This window comes from Rhinolophus sinicus, linkage group LG17 (genome assembly GCF_036562045.2).
Source record: "Rhinolophus sinicus isolate RSC01 linkage group LG17, ASM3656204v1, whole genome shotgun sequence".
NCBI lineage: Eukaryota > Metazoa > Chordata > Mammalia > Chiroptera > Rhinolophidae > Rhinolophus > Rhinolophus sinicus.
Genome location: NC_133766.1, coordinates 21097362 through 21116902, shown reverse-complemented (window position 1 = coordinate 21116902; position 19541 = coordinate 21097362). Strand labels below are relative to the sequence as shown.

At 39.4% G+C, this 19541-nt stretch overlaps 1 protein-coding gene across 9 annotated transcripts in view; it reads left to right on the top strand.

The window, feature by feature from the left end:
• Positions 1–19541, top strand: part of LOC109458629 (complement receptor type 2) — a 144728-nt gene that overhangs the window by 30324 nt on the left and 94863 nt on the right. For 8 of the 9 annotated variants that reach the window (XM_074321975.1, XM_074321974.1, XM_074321976.1 and 5 more), the window contains one exon: positions 2179–3804. The exons of the other annotated variant lie outside the window; for it this stretch is intronic. The gene's annotated coding sequence lies outside the window, so the exon portion shown is untranslated. Of the gene's footprint in view, positions 1–2178; positions 3805–19541 lie in introns of those variants that run through there. 9 annotated transcript variants of the gene reach the window in all.

The window sequence follows — 19541 nt, the reverse complement described above, 5'->3', positions numbered from 1 at the left end:
GAACAGAGTGTAGGACACCAAGAGCAGAAGACGGAGAATCAATGAAGACTCTATTACCATAATCCAGGCAAGAAGGCTGGGAGTGGCTACCAGAAACTGTTGAGAAGAGGTCAGGTTCTGCACACATTTTTAGGATAGTGGCAGTAGGCTTTGCTGACAGTTTGTATCAAAATATGAGAAAAAGGGAAGCGTCAACAATGATACCAGAGATTTTTGGCCTGAGCAATTGGAAGGATAGAATTGCTCTTAATTAAGACAAGTGAGAAAAGCAGGATTGGGGAGAAAAACAAGCCCAACTATAGAGATATTAAGTTTGATGTATCAAAAAGACATCCAAATAGAATTATCAAGAAGGCAACAGGAAGTACAAAATAGGTCCAGGCTCAACATATGAATTTGAGCCTTGTCAGTGTATGGACATACATAATAAGAATATCGAGTAAGATCACCAAGCTGGTGAAAGAAGCTAGGAAAGAGAAAAGGCCCACGTGCTGGAGCCTTGGATCCTCCAACATTAGGATTCATGGACAGAGAAGGAACCAACAAAGGAACAAAGAAGTAGCCTGATACAAGAGAAAACCCCCCGAGTGTGGTGTCCTAGAGGTCATGTGAAGAAAGAATTATAAGGAGGGAGTGATCAACTCTGTCAAATGCTGCTGATAGACCAAGAAATATAAGTAGCGAAAGCTGCCTGTTGTATTTAGCAGCACAAAACTTGTCGGTGAACTTGACAAGAACAGTTTTGGTGGAGAGGAAGGAAGCAAGTCCCTGACTGAAGTGAACTTAAGAGAGAATGCAAGGAGATAAATTGGAGACATCAACTACAGACAACTCCTTCAATTTTTTCTATAAGGAGGAGCAGCTAAGTAGAGTGATGGCAAAAGTAAGTAAATTAGAGAAATATTTTTAAGAATGGAGAAATAGCAGCTATGATTCTATTCCTACATGCTGATGAGAATAATCTAGTAGAAAAGGGGGAAATGATGTCAGGAGAGAAAAGGAAGAATTACTGGAGCGATGTCTGGGTAGCCTGAAGGAACAGGATCTAGTGCTCAGGTCGGGTCTACAGACCTCACATAGGAGCGTGGTCTTAATAACAGGAGAGAAGGCAGAACACATGGGTACAGATGAAGGCAGGCAGGAAAATGTGATGGTGAAAGCAGGTGAGGAAGTTCCCTTCTGATGATTCTGTTTCTTCAATGAGAAGAAAGTAAAATGATATACGGAGAGGAAGTTTGGGAAAGGAGATAATAGGGATTTAAGATGAAAGGTGAAGGCATTAAATAGCCACGATGATGGTTGAAAACTGAATGATAGGGAGGATAGAAAGGTAGACAGGCAACAGGAAGTGTCCTCTCCCTCCCCGAGGTTCCCAGGAGAAAATGAGGGTGAACAGTTGAAGGGTTTTTATGCCCAAGCACTATGCTGAGGGCCTGTCATGCCTTATCCCATTTACCCCAACTCCAACACAGAAAGGTGAGTATTATCACAAGATAATGCCAGGTGAGCATATCATAGCCAAGGTGAGAAAACCAAGGCTAAAAGTTTCTCGTGGCGAAGGTCTCAGAGTCAGCAATTTGCAAAGGTAGAATTCAAGCTCAAATCTGACTTCAAACTGCCTTTTCCTACAACATCTATAAAATAAAAGATACCATCTCTGCCCTCTTAGAATTTATTTCAGAAGAAAACACCAAAAACCCATACATATCATTGAGTAAGTATACATACCATAAACAAGATACAGAAAAAATGCTCTGGCAGTGGAGAAAGAAAAGGTTACTTGTTGCTGGTGAGTCAGAGGAAAGGGTTGAGAACAGGAGAGGCCAGAGTGATCTGTAAATCCAAACCAGTGAGGGTCCAAAGTAAAAAAGCTATTACATAAATATTTGTTGAATGAACATATGATTAAATGAGAATACTGAGATTAAATGAGAATACTGCTTCAGTCTCTCCCTTTTTTATTCATATTTATTACTATAAAACTTAATTATTATTTGCTCCAGATCATATTATCTGAAGGAGGACCTCTTAATAGAATATTTTCTAAAAGGTTGATGCTTTATTAGTTATAGCACTTATAATCGGTATATACAGAGCATGTTAACACTCTGATTATTTAACTTTGATTTGCACCACTGCTATTCGTGCTGCCTCCTAAACAGAAATGCTCTGTTTCAGTGTGCCTTCCGCTTGGAATCAAACTGAACATGGGTTGGAAAGAAACCATTTGAATACCAGCAATTCTATTTGTATGCTCTCAACATCAGTGAAATGATCTCATAAGCTATAACTTCCTATGTGCACTTAGTCTCAAGAAGAACAGAGAAAGTTTGATTGATGATAAAGGTGGGAGCCCAGTTTCACTGCCACGCGCTCTTCAAGGACTTTTCAAAGCCTCACCTGAGATGTGCCTGGAGCCAGGCTATGGCGACGAGCAATTACACGGCTCTGAAAGTGTCACCTTTGAAAGGAAGACACTAAAAAGAGCTGTCCTTGTACCTAGACTCTTCTTTTTGTAATCAGCATACTTACTGTTGCCATATACTTTTGGCTGTAGTGTGGTTTTGATTTTTCAGCAAAGTATGAAACATTTCCTGTGATTATCATGAGTTTTGTTGGAAAATCTGATTTTAATAATAGCATCTTTCTAAGATATGGCTAAACATTTCACTTTTATTTCTACTTGAGTTAAGTTTTTCTCACAATACATTGCCTGTGGGAATTGGTTTATTGGCTATAATTTATTGGTTATTGGTTTATTTGTTGCCTTTCCATAATTAGTAATTCTAATTTGCACATTTTTTTAAAGTTATGGATGTCAAATTTTAATTCTTAAGTTTTGGTGTGCAATTCAAGGTTTGGGTGTTTCCTTGGCAGTTTTGTCAGAAGCTCTAGTTGCTTGTAAAATGTCATTTAATAATATGTACATTAGTTATTCAAATATATTTTATCTTTAAAAAAAAACACTTGCCTTTTATGAATTTTTTTCTAGAGTCAATGAACTCTTGAATACAGACATAGTCAGGGTTTATAGTGTCCTTGATTTAATATTTATGCATTCTGGATCCCACCAGTTTGTCTTTTGGGCCAAAGCCTTAACCTACAAACTCTGTTCCCTCATCCTCAAGACTTTCTCTTACATTTGTTCAGCCAACACCTTCCCCAGCTCATCACCGTACTGTTCCCTCTGATCACACTCTAAATCCAGCTATCAATTTTCTGATACAACATTTCAACTATTGACTAAATAAAACCTTGCTCAATGGCTACCACAAATTTACTCTCCCCATCATTTCCAAGACTATATGTGCTGTTTAGCATCTTCTCTGTTTTTCAATAGTGGTAAAAAGCATGTAACATAAAATTTACCATCTGAACCATTTTTAAGTGTACAGTTCAAAAGTGTTGAGTATATTCGCACCATTGTTCAACACATTTCCAGAACTTTCTAATCTACAAAAATGACATGCTATCCCCATTAAACAATAACTCCGTATTCCCCTTTTCCTCTAATCTACGGTAACCACCACTCTACTTTCTGTTTCTATGAATTTAGCTACTTTAGACACTTCATGTAGGTGGAACCGTACAGTACTTGCTGTTTTATGACAGGTTTATTTCATGTAGCATAATGTCCTCAAGGTTCATCCATGTTGTAGCATGTGTCAGAATTTTCTTCCTTTTTCAGGCTCAATCATATTTCATTGCACATATATACAACATTTTGTTTATCGATTCATTCGTCGATGGACTTTTGGCTTGTTTTCACCTCATGCCTGTTGTGAATAATATGCTTTGAACATGTGTGTGCAACTATCTCTTCAATGCATTACTTTTAATTCTTTTGGATATTTACACAGAAGTGGGTTATTGTTCAGCATCTTTTATTCATGCACAGTCAGTCCCATTTTCATTTCTCCAGAATATCTGTTCATGCACCTCAAACCATCTAGTCTATTCTACCTTTGTCTGTAATCTATTCTACATCCTCTTAGCAGATGATGAAAACATTACAGGGTAACATTCAACTTCCTCTCCCTCCATCTCCAAGCTTATCTACGTATATCCACTCATCTTGACTGCCACTTCTACTTACCACTTTGCACAGACTATACTGTTCTCTCTCATCCCTTTCTGTCCTTTCCAGAACACTGCTTCATCAGGTTTACCCTCCCTCACCACTGGCTCCTTTCCACCTGCAAACCTTCTCAAGCCAGTACTCATTAATCTGCAAGGGACAGAAATCCATCTCACACTGGCTTAGACCAAAGAGGGATTTTATAGAAAAGGTCAAGGGTACAGTTAGCTGGCTTTACTCGAAATGGTAATTAAATATTCAGAGCATATCCTCAGGAAACTGTTCTATCCCCTGGTTCTGCTTTTCCTTGCTGACCTCATTCTCTGATACACACTCCCTAAAAACTGGCAAATATTTGCTAACAATGTCAATCATACACTTTGTCAGCTTAGCATTCCAGCACAAAGAGCTTTTTTTGTCCAGTAACTCCTTCAAAGTCCCTGCACTAACTGTAGTTTGTCTACAAAGGGTCACATGTCCCCAACCGAAATACTTAACTAGGGCCAGGGCAGTGAAATAGCAGATGACAAGGCCTCAGCTGCCTGTCCAGGCTTGGAGCTTGGGTAGGTTGATTTACTTTAGTCATTCTCAATTGGGGTGATCACACTCCCTCAGAGGACACTGGCAATATCCAGATATTTTTGGTTATAGCGGAGGAGGGGTATGTTTGGAATCTAGTGGATAGAGGCCAGACATGCTGTTAAACATCCCACAAAGCATATGACAAACACCCGCCCCAAAAAAGAAATTATCTGGTTCAACATGTCAATAGTGTCACAACGGAGAAACCACGGTGTATGTGAACCACATGGAACCACGGGAGAGAGGGAATTTCCCAAAGGAAAAAGCAGGGGGCCAATTCCACAAGAAGGGGCCCAGTTAAAGCAACAAATATCTAACATACCCCCCATCTGGAAACAAATGTTCCCCTCACCACCCATGTTACTCTTTTAAACCATCTCCCATCTCTTTACCATCATGTTTTTTAAAAAAGTGGTTGACTTTAGCTACCTTGATTATTTCACTCATTCATTCAACACATAATTATGTAAATCCTCCTATGTGCCAACCAAGGTTTTAGGTTGTGAGGTATAAGAGTGAGAAAATGGCAGTCGTCATGTAGCTTTAATCTAGTGAACTTTTATTCTATTCATTTTATTGTGTGATATTCCAGACAATAAATAGATTGCCAGATAGTAATAACATGAAAAGTACTATTTTAAAATTATATAAAGCCGGGAAAGAGGAAAACAAGTTCTCAATGAATGTGCAGTTGTTAATAGTGGGCAAGGAAAGCTTCATTGAGGGGGTCACATTTGAGCAAAAGCACTGGAGATGAGGGAGGTAGCCATGCAGATAGAAATCTGCTCAGAAAGTGGTCCAAACAAAAGGAACACTAGAAGGGAGCAAAAGGGACTATGCCTGCTGTATTTTGAAAAATAATACATTTGCCTGCTTATAGTAAAATCCAATACAAAAGGGGAAATGATGATGCTAGAGAGAGTGAGAAGAATTCCTAGAGTGATGGCCTTGAGCAAGTGAGAGCAGATAAAACCTAGGCAATGGTGGAGAGCTCAGCCTCAGACAAGGGCGTGAACAATATAACCATACTCTCAGGAGCTGAGGAAGCTATACAGGTCTTTGGGTCAAGTGTGTGGAAATTCTCTTTGATTGCGTCTATTTTCTCTGGGGGAAAAAAACAAAACTATAAACAAAGATTAAGAATGATGGAGATGTCCAAGTGTAATATCTAAATAAAACATATGAACTAGTCACTTAGGAGAATGAGAGAGTAAATGGACTAGGCAAATGCAGCAGGAATACCCGGCAGCATTACAATGGTCCACTGAAATCAGTCGTCATTAAAATAAGACTAGTCATCATGAATATATATTTCTCTCCAGCCACATTCAGTTTCATGGGCACAGGGTCAAAGTTATGGAGAGTTAACTCTGACCAGAATTGTTGTTTGTCTAATGAATATAATAAAGTGAGAGTAGGGCAATGGAACCGCGGTTGTATGCAAGATAGTGATTATAATAATGGACCATGGAATTTAACCTCATAAAGATGAAAATGAGGACAGTAAGGATGTTTGAGACTAAAAAAGGTGGTGGTGAGATCAGTGGATATAGGTACTGAGAAATACAAAGATTGTTGGAATCAGTGCAGACTAGAAAGACAGGATTGGTGGTTGGACAGTGGGATGGTCAAAATTCTGGAGGGGTTGCAGTTATTAATGAGGACGCAATCTAGGGTATGGTCATGGGCATAAGTGGCATAGTAGAGTGAAGGATAAGATCGTTGGCAGAGGAGATCAAGGTGCTGAAAATCCAGGCATTTGAAAATATCATCATTGTGAATGTCAAATCACTGAGAACTGGGACAAGATGAACAGTACAGAAAGTTGCTGTGAGCTAGGAAATAAAACCTTCAAGGAACGAGGGGAGAAAGCATATGCTAGGAGATTAGTGCAAAAGAAGTTCTGATGAGTGGCATATTCTAATGGCATGTGATGTAAGGCTGGGGAATTGAATTGTCTATTCCCTTTTCCTCGGCCTACTATGATATGGCTTCTTCGTCCATTGCTCTATGTGAATAACTTGAAAGGATGATATTAGAGCCTCGAAAGAATGGTATTGGGTATGTTAAAAAGGAGATTTGACATATGGTATGATCAAAGTAGGTATTTCTTGCAGCAGAGTCTTGGAAGAGAGCCTGATGGAAACTAATGGAAAATAAAAAACATACCTGGCATTTGGAAGACTGTCCTTTCTCAACTAGTGAGAATAGGAGCTGAGACTTGAGTAAAAGGGACAAATGAAGTAAGGCAGTATTCTGGAATCTTTGTGTGAGCTGAGAGTCTACATGCTGAGTGACATAGGTTTGCTAGACTGTAGGTCTCCATTCGTGAGCTGCACAGAGTATAGTTTGCACTTTGAGTGTCTTTACTTCACCATGAGTCATAACTACGCATGGAGGAGAAGAGAGCTAACACATTTACTGTAATATCTGCTACAGTATCTTCACAAGCCTCTTCCGACTCCCCTTTCTACAGCATTTAATATTTGGAATTCCATACAACTCAGTCCAACTCTTGCTTTAGAAACAACTGAACTCTTATTCCCACTAATTTTTAAATCTGGGGTTCTTGTCTCAGGGGCCATCGGCCTCCAAAGGATCATGGCTAGAATTGACTTTCAGTATAACTGGTTTCCTTTGTAGTCAATCCCATGTGCTTTATTTTACACGTTTCCAAATAATTCTGAGAAGGAATCCATAGGCTTGACCAACAGACAAAGACACAAATAGGTGCAAAACTATTAAAAACCTCTGCATGGATGTGGTTTATATGTTTCAATCCTAATCTTCCTATTGCTTATTCGAGATGTTCTCCTTTAACTGTTCCACCAATTCCTGAGATTTTAACTTACCTATTTCCCTTTCAAAATGCCTCTTGTTGGGCCTTTCTGGAAGTCCAGCTTCATAATCAATTTACCTACATTCCCAAACTTTTCCTAGAACATTCTCACACCCGCTGGACCTCACTAAATTCCATCTGTCCCATACTCAACTCTTCTTTAGCTAAAAAAAATCCAAAGAAACTTTAACATTCTCCCTTGATCAAGCAACCCTCTCTCCCCCATATTAGCTTCCTGTTGCTGCTGAAACAAATTACCTTATAGATTAAAATGACACAGATGCATTCTTTTACAGTTCTGGAAGTCAGAAGTCAAAATGAGCCTCACAGGACTAAAACCAAGGTGTTAACAGGACTGAAAGTTCCAGGGGAGAATTTCTGACTTGCCTATTCTAGATCCTAGAGGTGGCTATCATTTCTTGGTTTATTTGTGCTTCAGTCATTGCCTTCTCTCACTCTGATCTACTTAATGCCTTCCTCTAACAAGGACCCTGCCATTACATGGCCAATCCAGTGTAATCTTCCCCATCTTGAGATCCTCAATGTAATCCCATCTGCAAAACACACAGGCTCTGGGGATAAAGACATGGGCATCTTTGGGAGCCATTGTTCAGCCAGTCACACACCCAAAATTCTCTCATCCTTCAATTCTTAAGCCCCTTCTCCAAGCTTGTCCCAAACATATTTTTTATTTCGATTGAGGGTAAAACCATTCATTTAGAATCCTGGGACTAATTATCGATTCCCTTCTTTTTCTCACCACTAACTTTAAAAATGGATGTGACCAAAATCCAATGAACAAGCAAATTTTGTTTAGTCCATCTCCCACATCTTTTTAAATTGTTCACTTTATCCCCATTCAAAGCCACCATCAATCTCCCTTGGATGATGGCATAGCCTCCTTTCTGGTCTCCCTATCCACTATTGCTTTACTCCAATCCAGTCTCTTTATTACCCATAGAATTATTTTTTTTTTAAAATGCAAATCTGATCAAGTCAGTGTCTTAAAAATCTTTCAATGGCTTGGTGTACACAATTCAATATAAAGAAATTTGTTCTTCGTAGTCGCTGAACTGTACACTGCATATTTGTCTATAACTGTCTCTTAAATGCAGATAGCGGGCATTTCGTTAGCTGACCTACCCATGTGGATTCTTGCAAAGGGCAAAGGGCAGGCAGAAGTGTGTGGAAGTTGAGCTGCGAGAATCCACCACCTTTGTCTGCAATGCCCATCCACACACGCGGAGCACATCACGGAGCTGAAGCATTGCCAGATTTTGTTCCTGTACACGAGTCCCTGAGGTGGTCTTTGGGAGGGAGACTTGCTAGAAACAATGTAAACTGCGAGTAAACATGACCTCTCCCATTAAGAGGAAGCTGTGGTCAAAACCTTTTTCCCCCCCGGAACCCCAGCAGCGCTCCCCAGAACCCTGCCCACTGAGCAGTGCGTGTGGTCTCTTCTTTGAGGGTTCCCATGACTTCGATTTTCTTCCAGATCGTATCGGGTTATTAGAGGTGCTTCGGGAAGATGGGAGCCTCTTCTCCGAGGAGCCCGGAGCCTCTCCGGCCGCTGGGGCCACCCCTCTCCTGCTCCGGAGCAGCTCTGCTAGCGGTTCTGGTGCTGCTCCAGCTGCCGGCAGCCTGGGGTGAGACGCGGGCGAGCGTGGGGAGCGGCTCCAGGGAGCGAGGCAGCCAGAGCACGGCGACTCGCGCTGCGCTGAGCTCTTGGGTCCTGGGGTGTCGCTTTCAGTGGGCTAAGCGCGTGAGAAGGTGAGGGCAGGGGGGCTCCGGGATCCCCTCTGTGCACCTGGACCCTCGTTGCCTCTGGGTTAAGCTTGAGGTCGCCCTCTGCGGGGGCTTATGTCGCCCCAGGGTAGAGGAGGGGGCAGATGCTAAACGAGAGCTGCGCGAAATTCCTTGCCTTTGTATGTTAACAAAGACTGGCTATAGCAGAACAGGGCGCTTATCCTTGTGAAAGAAAGGGGTTTGGAAATGCAACAAGCCTGGCCTCAAATCCTAGCAACTTCTAGACTGTGAGGAAAGTTACTACCCTGTCTGAGTCTCTTTGCTCACCTGTGAAGTGGGAACACTGATATCTCTACCTCCTGGTATTGCTACCTAAGTGGAATAAAGCGTGTCAGGGGTCTAACACAGTGCCCGTCTCTTAATCAATTTCTATCCCCCAACCATTAGCTCTGCACTTTGTTCACAAGGGTGTTTGGACAACTAGTCCTGAGTGGTGCAATTTTCACCTGAAAAAAATGCCCTGCCTCAGGCTACATTCACCACCACCGCCATCGTTAACGTGCACTTACAGAGCACCTAAGGTAAGACATCCCGTACAGGGCGTGCAGCTCCAGAACCCTCAGTTTAGCTAGTTGTAGGTAGAAGGGACTGCAGAGAGGTTTATTTATTGTCCCATTTTAGTCATGAGTTTAGCACAAAACAAAGCTTATTAGAACTATTATGCAGATTTTGAGGCTGGATCTTCACTTCCTTTTAACTTCAAACAGGTAAACAACTTCAATGAGAACCTTTCTCTTCTTATTTTTGGCTTTCCCACAGACTTCTTCTTAGTTGCTTAGACTCACTGGCAGCGTCTCAGTTGACGTGGCAGTCTCAATTCTCTTTTTCCAGCCTCTTTTGACAACCGAGTTTGCTTCTCCCTGTCACTAAACATTTTGCTTTCATTGTGGAATGGTGCTTTCTCTTCTAAGAGAGCAAGACGAGAAAAAAGTTCCCCATAAGTTGGTATTAATACTTTATCGCTTTAGACATCAGAAAGTAACCTGTCAAGTGAGGAAATGTGACAAAACCTGAAGTTTTATTTTCAGAAGAGAGGCATCCCAAGTAAGTTAAGCAATCAGTTGTCAGTGCTTAGAAATTGTTGTGGACCTTGAGTATCTGGCTCCCTTCTTACTGGAATGTAGTTATAAATTGCCCGTGTTTATTAAGTTACTGTTCTAGAACAGTCCCAGACCCTATTAACTGCAAAAAGCATAGGTGTGTGTGTGTGTGTATATATATATATATATATATATATATATATATATATATATACATATATATTTAGTAGGTCATCACAGTAACCTCCTAATGTGAAACAGCCTAAACTAAACTGTCCAGTAACTTATTTGCCAAAGTAATTTAGATCAAGAAAATGCTGACAGTGTCACGGCACTTCGGAGTTGAAAAGAAGTATAAGAGCTATATCTCCTAGGTAGAAATAGGGTGGCCAGGTTTTATGAAATCTCCTTAATTAGGAGACCAAGGTTCTGGTGTTTCCAGTGTCTGCTACTTACCAAATGGGGGTCTTGGACCCAGCAAGTCAATTAACATCCGTGTCTTTCAGTGTCCATGAGTATAAAATGAACATAATTGATATCTGTTATCTGAAAATTGAATGAAGTAATGTATGTGACTGTGTTTCGTAATCTGAAAAACCCCGTGCAGATTTAAGAAACCATGAATAGGAAGTCACATATAGAGCATTACAGGACACCGGATAACTGAAACAGGGACATCTCAGCTCCAGTGATCAGAAAAATCTGAGTTGAAGGAGCGTGGCTTTAGCAGCCCTTAAGGGATGAATTTTTTTTAAGTTTTTTATTAAAATATAGCGAACATACAATATTATATTAGTTTCAGGGGTACATCATAGTTATTCAACAATACCCACCTGGCACTATACATAGTTATTACCACATTATTGATTATATTCCCTATGCCAAAGAAGTGATCACCATTGTAAGTCCAGCAACAATCTGACACTGTACCACCTTATCACAATATTATTGACTGTATTTCCTATGCTGTATATTATATCACCAAGACCTGGAACTTTGAACCTCTTATTCTCCTTCAACTCCCCCCCCCCCCCGCTTTTTAAATTTTTAAATTACAGTTGACATTCAATATTATTTTTATATTAGTTTCAGGTATACAGCATAGTGGTTAGACATTTATATAATTTACAAAGTGATCTCCCTAACTAGTACCCACCTGGCACTATACATAGTTACTACCATATTATTGATTATATTCCCTATACTTTACAACCCACATGAATATTTTATAACTACCAATTTGTATTTCTTAATCCCTTCACCTTTTTCACCCTGCCTCCAACCCCCCTCCCATCTATCACCCCAATAGATCTAGTACCCATCTGACACCATACAGTTATTACAATATTGACTATATTCCTTATGTTATACCCTTCATTCCCATGACTACTGTGTAACAATCGACTTGTACTTCTTAATCTCTTCCTCTTTTTCACCTACCCCCAACCTGAGTCAAAATGCTTTCTGTATCTATGAGTTTGTTTCTGTTTCATGTATTGTTTATTTTGTTCTTTAGTGTAATGATAAGCAGGAAAAAGAGAGGAGGACACGATAGAGATGGATTAATTAATTTATTTAGCAATATCTAATCAATTTATTTAGCAATATACAATAGCAAAAGACAATTAATAGAAGATGCTAATGACAGAAAGTAAAGGCGGTTAAGACTGAACTATATACATTGATAACAATGTCATGTCAAAGGAGTCTACATACATACAGATTTAAGAGATCCCAACATGTGTTTACTATTGATCAAAAATCTCCTGGCTAAATACACAAATAACATTAATAAGGAATATCTTAAAGCAGTAATAAGTTTTATAGGATAGTAACTATTACAGCAGATGCCAAAAACTCACCAAACTATAGGGAAACAATAGTGTAAAAGGTCAGGAATCAAAACCTTGCCAGGTCTGCAGCTGAGAAAGCTCGGGCATCTCCTGATTGCTGCAAGCTGCAAGCTGCATACAAGCTTTCAAAATGCTAACAAGTTCTCAAGAATGTTGCTGCTGTTGTCCTTGTTGTTGTTGTTGTTGCCGTTGCTGTTATTGTTGTTGCTGGAAGTTAGGGCGTCTCCTGATGCTACAAGCTGTAAGCTGCATACAAGTTTCTAAACTGCTAACAAGTTCTTAAGAAGGCTAACCATGGGGAACAACACTGGAGACGTCAGGAACCAGCCAGACCTCACCAGGTCCACGGCTAGAAGTCAGGGTCTTTCCTGGTGTTGTAAGCTGCATGTTGCTGGAAGTTTCCAAAATGTTAGAATGATGAAGAATCACTAATGACAAATGATGAAATTACACTGCCAACTGAGGTCTGTCTTACATATTTTTTCAGATGTACCTTAGAGCCAAGCTCCTTGTTCCTGCCTCCCCCTCAGGAAATGGCCAATTCTGGGAGGGTTCAGCAGTTACTGTGATAAAAATATTGCTTATGCAGCTGAAGGGTCAGTTTATTCAGACAAATAATCCCTGCAGATCTTACCTGGGACCATCGGCCCAAGGCCTTCCAAAGCCTGGCAACATGCCTGTCATGTCATTCTGATATAATTTACTTTTCCACCTCATCTGCTGATGCAAGCAAAACAGACAGAAAGCAACATCATCCCGTATCTCTCCTGCCAAGAATGAGATAAGGGAGAAATTCTTTTAACCCTAAGCTAACCATCACTCCGCTAACCATCATCATTCTCTCATGTGGGGGAACAAAGGAATGAAAAGCTAACAGACAAAAGCTTACCATCACCTCACATGCAGTCTTTCATGTAAGGAAACCAAAAGCCAACTGAGAGTTAAACAGAAAGCCAACTTCCAACCTCATGTGAGAGAACAATCTCACAGGCAGTCTTTCATGTTAGGAAACCAAAAGCCAACCTTAATCTGACCAACCACCTCACATGGGGGAGACTAACATCGTCCCACATGACGGAAATAGACAAACAGAAAAAAAACAAAAACTAACATCAGTCAATGAAGGTGAATTTTCTTAACGTCTTCCCTACATTTAGATTCCACTTATGAGTGAAATCATATGACGTTTCTCTTTCACTGTCTGACTTACTACACTCAGCACAATACCCTCTAGGTCCATTCATATTGTCGCAGATGGCAAGATTTCATTCTTATTTTAAGGCTGAGTAATATTCCATTGTATATATGTACCACTTCTTCTTTATGCATTCATCCATTCAAGGCCACCCAGGTTGCCTTTATATCTTAGCTATTGTAAATAAGGCTGCAATTAACATATGGATGAGCATGTCCCCTTGAAGTAGCATTTTGGGTTTCTTCAGACAAATACCCAGAAGTGTGATTACTAGGTTCTTCTTTGTCTCTTGTTGTAGACTTTGTTTTAAAATCTATTTTGTCTAATATAAGTATTGCTACTTCAGCTTTTTTTGGTTGTTTCCGTTTTCATGAAATATATTTTTTTATCCCTTTACTTTCAGTCTGTGTATGTCTTTCAATTTGAAGTCTCTTCTAGGCAGCATATGTAAGGGTCTTATTTTCTTATCCATTCAGCTCCCATCTTTGATTTGTGCATTTAATCAATTTACATTGAAAGTAATTATTGATAAGTATATTGTTATTGCCATTTTATCATTCATATTTTTTATTTTAGTTTAGTTTTTTCATCTTAAAGAAGTACCTCTAAGATTCCTTGTAATGCTGGTTTGGTGGTGATGAATTTCTTTAGCTTTTTCTTGTCTGGAAGCTCTTTATCTGTCCTTCGATTCTAAATGATAGCTTTGCTGAGTAATCTTGGTTGTAGGTCCTTACTTTTCATCATGTTGAATATTTTGTGCCAATCCCTTCTGGTCTGAAAAGTTTCTGTTGAGAAATCAGCTGATAGTCTTAGTATGCTCCTTAGCTCCTTAGTATGTAACTAACTGCTTTTCGCTTGCTGTTTTTAAGGTTCTCTTTTTGTCTTTAACCTTTGGCATTTTAATTATGATGTATCTTAGTGTTGGCCTCTTTGAGTTCATCTTGTTTGGAACTCTCTGTGCTTCCTGGGCTTGTATATCTATTTCCTTCACCAGGATAGGGAAGCTTTCCATCATTATTTTTTCAAATACGTTTTCAATTCCTTCCTCTCTTCTCCTTCTGGTGCCCCTATAATGCAAATGTTGGTATGCTTGATGTTGTCCCAGAGACCCCTTAAACTTTCTTCATTTTTTTGGATTCTTTTTTCTTTTTGCTGTTCTGATTGGGTGTTTTCTCCTATTTATCTTCTAAGTCGCTGATTCAATCCTCTGGTTCATCTAATCTACTCATGTCAGTTATTGTATCTTTATTTCTGACTTTTTTTTTCATGTTTTCTATCTCCATTTCTATGCTTCCTATCTCTTTGTTGAAGTTCTCCCTGAGATCATTGAGCATCCTTATAACCAGTGTTTGGAACTCTGTATCTGGTAGATTACTTGCCTCCATTTTGTTTAGTTCTTTTTCTGGAGCTTTGTTGTTCTTTTATTTTAGACATGTTTCTTTGTCTCCCATTTTGGCTGCCTCCCTGTGTATGTTTCTATGTATTAGGTAGGGCTGCTGTGTCTCCCAGTCTTAGTAGGGTGTCCTGTGGGGCTCAGTGCTGCAATCTTCCTGGTCACCTGAGCCACACATTCCAGGTGTGTCCCTTGTGTGGGTTGTGTGTACCTTCCTCTTGTAGTTGAGCCTTGGTTGCTATTTGTACATCAATAGGAGGGATTGACCCTTGGAATCATTGGTTGTGTGGACTGGCTGTGACTACAGTGGAGGAGTTATGGTGCAGGGGCTGAGCCTACAGAGCAGGATCTACCTCAGCAGGACTCTAGTGTCTGTCCATCTTCCCTTTGGGTGTGTCATCCTTGGAGGTGGCTGGGTGATGTTCCAGATCATTTCAAAGCTGGCCATTGGGCATGCCAGTCCCAGGGTCACCTGGGGGGAGACCTGCTGCAAGTCAAGTTCAGCTGAAGCCTGTGCTCCATCCAGGGCCACCCAGCAGGAGCTGCAAAGTAATCCACAGATGGCTGCTGCTAGTGCCTGGCTTAGGGCTGCTCAGCCAGAGGTACGGAACACATGCAGCCAGATGCTGCTTGTCTGGGTTCTGCAAACCTTTGAGAGACCTTAGGAAAGTCTGCAGCATGAGCCAAGGCAGGCGGTTTATACGAAAAAGCCACTGGAAGCAGCTTGGGTATGCTGGAATGTTGGACAGGGCAGAATAACCAGGGTGTGGCAAACAGCATTTGCCAGCTTGATGGAGACTGAGATCTGATGGCCACCTGTGTCTGCATGCTGGGAAGGGAGAGGGCTCAACAAAGTAACAATGGCCTCTGTCAGCTCCTCCGTCTGGGAGAAAGCTGCCCCTCCAACCTCTGTCCTGAAGCCAGAAAACACAGTTCCCCACCATATGTTCCTGCCACCTCTCCAGCTGCTGCCCCAGCACTGGAACTCAGAGCCAGTGATTCTGTCAGTGAGTAAGTCTGGCGTGGTCCCTTCAAGAGAAACACCTGGGACTCCAGCCGCCCTCCATCTCACTCAGCCACAATCTCTGCTGGTTTCCAACCAGAAATTATGGGGACTTCTCTCCTGGGCACTGGAACTGTGGGCTGTGGAGGGGGTGGGGCCCCTCACTCCTGGGGTGAGGAGGAGAACCTCCACAACTGAGGTATCCCTCCCAATTTTTAATGGTCACATGCAGGTATAGGACCAGTCTGTTCATCGTCTCTGCCCCTCCTACAAGTCTCAAGGTGGCTTCTTCTAGGGATGAATTTTTAAAAAAAGGTTGTACAGGGTGATTCACAGGGATGTATATTTTATATAAAAATTAGTGCATTAATTATGACTTACTAGGCTAGTGTTTAATATAGAGCAGTCTCTGGCGCCCTCACCTGGTCCTCTGTTCAGATCTCACTTTGTTACCCTGCTGTGTAGAGATTCAGGGTTGAAAGGAGGAGTGTTCCTGTTTGCTTTCTGTGTTTTGTGACATATTTCAATTTACATATGCTCAGATTGAAGTTTATATTACCTAGTTTTATCTATTATAATTTTCACAATTGGACAAGTAACTTCAAAATCTTCCTGCATAGAAACACTGAGTGAAATAATTTCAGTAAGTTCAACTCAAACAAACAAGAAAATGGCGTAGCTAACACCACCACCCCACCACACACACACACACACACACACACACCTAGACACACAGACACACACATATATACAAGCTCTTTGTCAGAGACTTTAAGAGGAAGAAACACTGTCAGTCTAATCACAACTGACAAAAAAAAACAACAGTAAAAAGTATCAAGAAACTAGTTAAAATATAGCTTCATATGCACCATTATTAACAGAGAAACTCACTATAACTGTCTTTTGTCCCTTTAGATCTTAGTTAATGATCATATTAAGTCATCATGATTAGGAAAGTATTTAAAATGTTCATTTCATCTGTATCCTATTTCTTTAAATTTATATTTTTATGTAATACACAATATTAGTATACATATGTAATTTATAAATATACAATTATCAGATATAAATATTTAAATAAACTTAATTTTAATATGTTTAATATATAGCATATAATTAAATTATATTTCTATTTTATGACATTTTTATATATAAATTATGTTATATTATAATCTAGAACATATATAATATTATGTTATATTTTTGTTTTTGTATAATATATATAATTAGATTATATATTATGATTATACAATTATATATAATAGCTTTATTAAGCTATAGAATGTATAATATATTAAATGTAGTTTGTATAGTTTACATATAATATAGAATATATAATATATATTATAGTACATAATATTAATATATTAATATATAATATATACATCATATGTAATATTATATATTATAAATTAATACATTATATAATATGCCATATTATATCTCATATTACATAATATAAATATTATATAATACACCAAATGTAATATACGAGTTCTTACAATTAACTTGGTGAACTTGTTGCAACAACATTGCTAACCTTTTTCAGATATCAGAGGAATTATTCATTATGAATTTGTACCAATTGGACAAACAGTTCACCAAGTTTACTATTTTTTTTTTTTTTTTTTTTTTTTTTTTTTAAATTTATTGAGGTGACAGTTGTTAGTAAAATTACATAGATTTCAGGTGTACAATTCTGTATTACATCATCTATAAATCCCGTTGTGTGTTCATCACCCAGAGTCAGTTCTCCTTCCATCACCATATATTCGATCCCCCTTACCCACATCTCCCACCCCCCACCCCCTACCCCCCACCCCCCTTACCCTCTGGCAACCACCAAACCATTGTCTGTGTCTATGAGTTTCTGTTTCTCATTTGTTTGTCTTGTTCTTTTGTTGTTTTGGTTTATATACCACATATCAGTGAAATCACATGGTTCTCTGCTTTTTCTGTCTGACTTATTTCGCTCAGCATTACACTCTCAAGATCCATCCATGTTGTCACAAATGTTCCTATATCATCTTTTCTTACTGCTGAATAGTATTCCATTGTGTATATATACCACAACTTCTTCATCCATTCATCTATCGAAGGACATTTTGGTTGTTTCCATGTCTTGGCCACTGTAAACAAAGCTGCAATGAACATTGGAGCACACGTGTCTTTATCTCTAAATGTTTTCAGATTTTTTGGGTAGATACCCAGGAGAGGGATTGCTGGGTCATATGGCAATTCTATTCGTAATTTTTTGAGGAACCTCCACACCGCCTTCCATAACGGCTGCACCAGTCTGCATTCCCACCAACAGTGTATGAGGGTTCCTTTTTCTCCACAGCCTCTCCAACATTTGTTACTATTTGTCTTGTTGATGATGGCCATTCTGACTGGGGTGAGGTGATATCTCATTGTGGTTTTGATTTGCATTTCTCTGATGATTAGTGATGTTGAGCATTTTTTCATATGTCTATTTGCCATTTGTATGTCCTCTTTGGAGAAATGTCTCTTCAAGTCCTCTGCCCATTTTTCAATTGGGTTGTTTGTTTTTTTGTTGTTCAGTTGCATGAGTTCCTTGTATATTCTGGATACTAGCCCCTTATCGGAGGCACTGTTTGCAAAAATCTTCTCCCATTCAGTTGGTGGCCTCTTTATTTTGTCAATGGTTTCTTTTGCTGTGCAGAAGCTTTTAAGTTTCATATAGTCCCATTTGTTTATTTTAGCTTTTACTTCCATTGCCTTTGAGTCAAATTCATAAAATGCTCTTTGAACCCAAGGTCCATAAGTTTAGTACCTATGTTTTCTTCTATGCAGTTTATTGTGTCAGGTCTTATGCTTAAGTCTTTGATCCATTTTGAATTAATTTTGGTACATGGTGACAAATAGCAGTCCAGTTTCATTCTTTTGCACGTGGCTATCCAATTCTCCCAGCTCCATTTATTGAAGAGGCTGTCTTTGCTCCATTGTATGTTTTAGCTTCTTTGTCAAAAATTATCTGTCCATATTTATGTGGTTTTATTTCTGGGTTCTCAATTCTATTCCATTGGTCTATATGTCTGTTTTTCTGCCAATACCATGCTGTTTTGATTATTGTGGCCCTGTAGTACAGGCCAAAGTCAGGAAGTGTGATACCTCCATTATAGTTCTTTTTTCTTAAGATTGCTTTGGCTATTCGGGGTCTTTTGTGGTTCCAAACAAATCTGATGATTTTTGTTCTATTTCTTTAAAATATGCCATTGGGATTTTGATGGGGATTGCATTGAATCTGTATATTGCTTTGGGTAATATGGCCATTTTAACTATGTTGATTCTTCCAATCCATGAGCACGGAATGTCTTTCCATTTCTTTGTGTCTTCTTCAATTTCTTTCAGAAAAGTCTTATAGTTTTCAGCATATAGGTCTTTCACATCCTTGGTTAAGTTTATTCCTAGGTATTTTATTCTTTTGATGCAATTGTAAAAGGAATTGTTTTTTGTATTTCTTTTTCTGAGATTTCATTGTTGGTATATAGGAAGGCAATGGACTTTTGTGCGTTGATTTTGTAGCCAGCAACTTTACTGTATTCGTTGATTGTTTCTAATAGCTTTTTGGTGGAGTCTTTAGGGTTTTCTATATATAGCATCATGTCATCTGCAAAGAGTGATAATTTAACTTCTTCATTCCCAATTTGGATGCCTTTGATTTCTTTCTCTTGCCTGATTGCTCTGGCAAGGACTTCCAACACGATGTTGAAAAGCAGAGGTGATAGGGG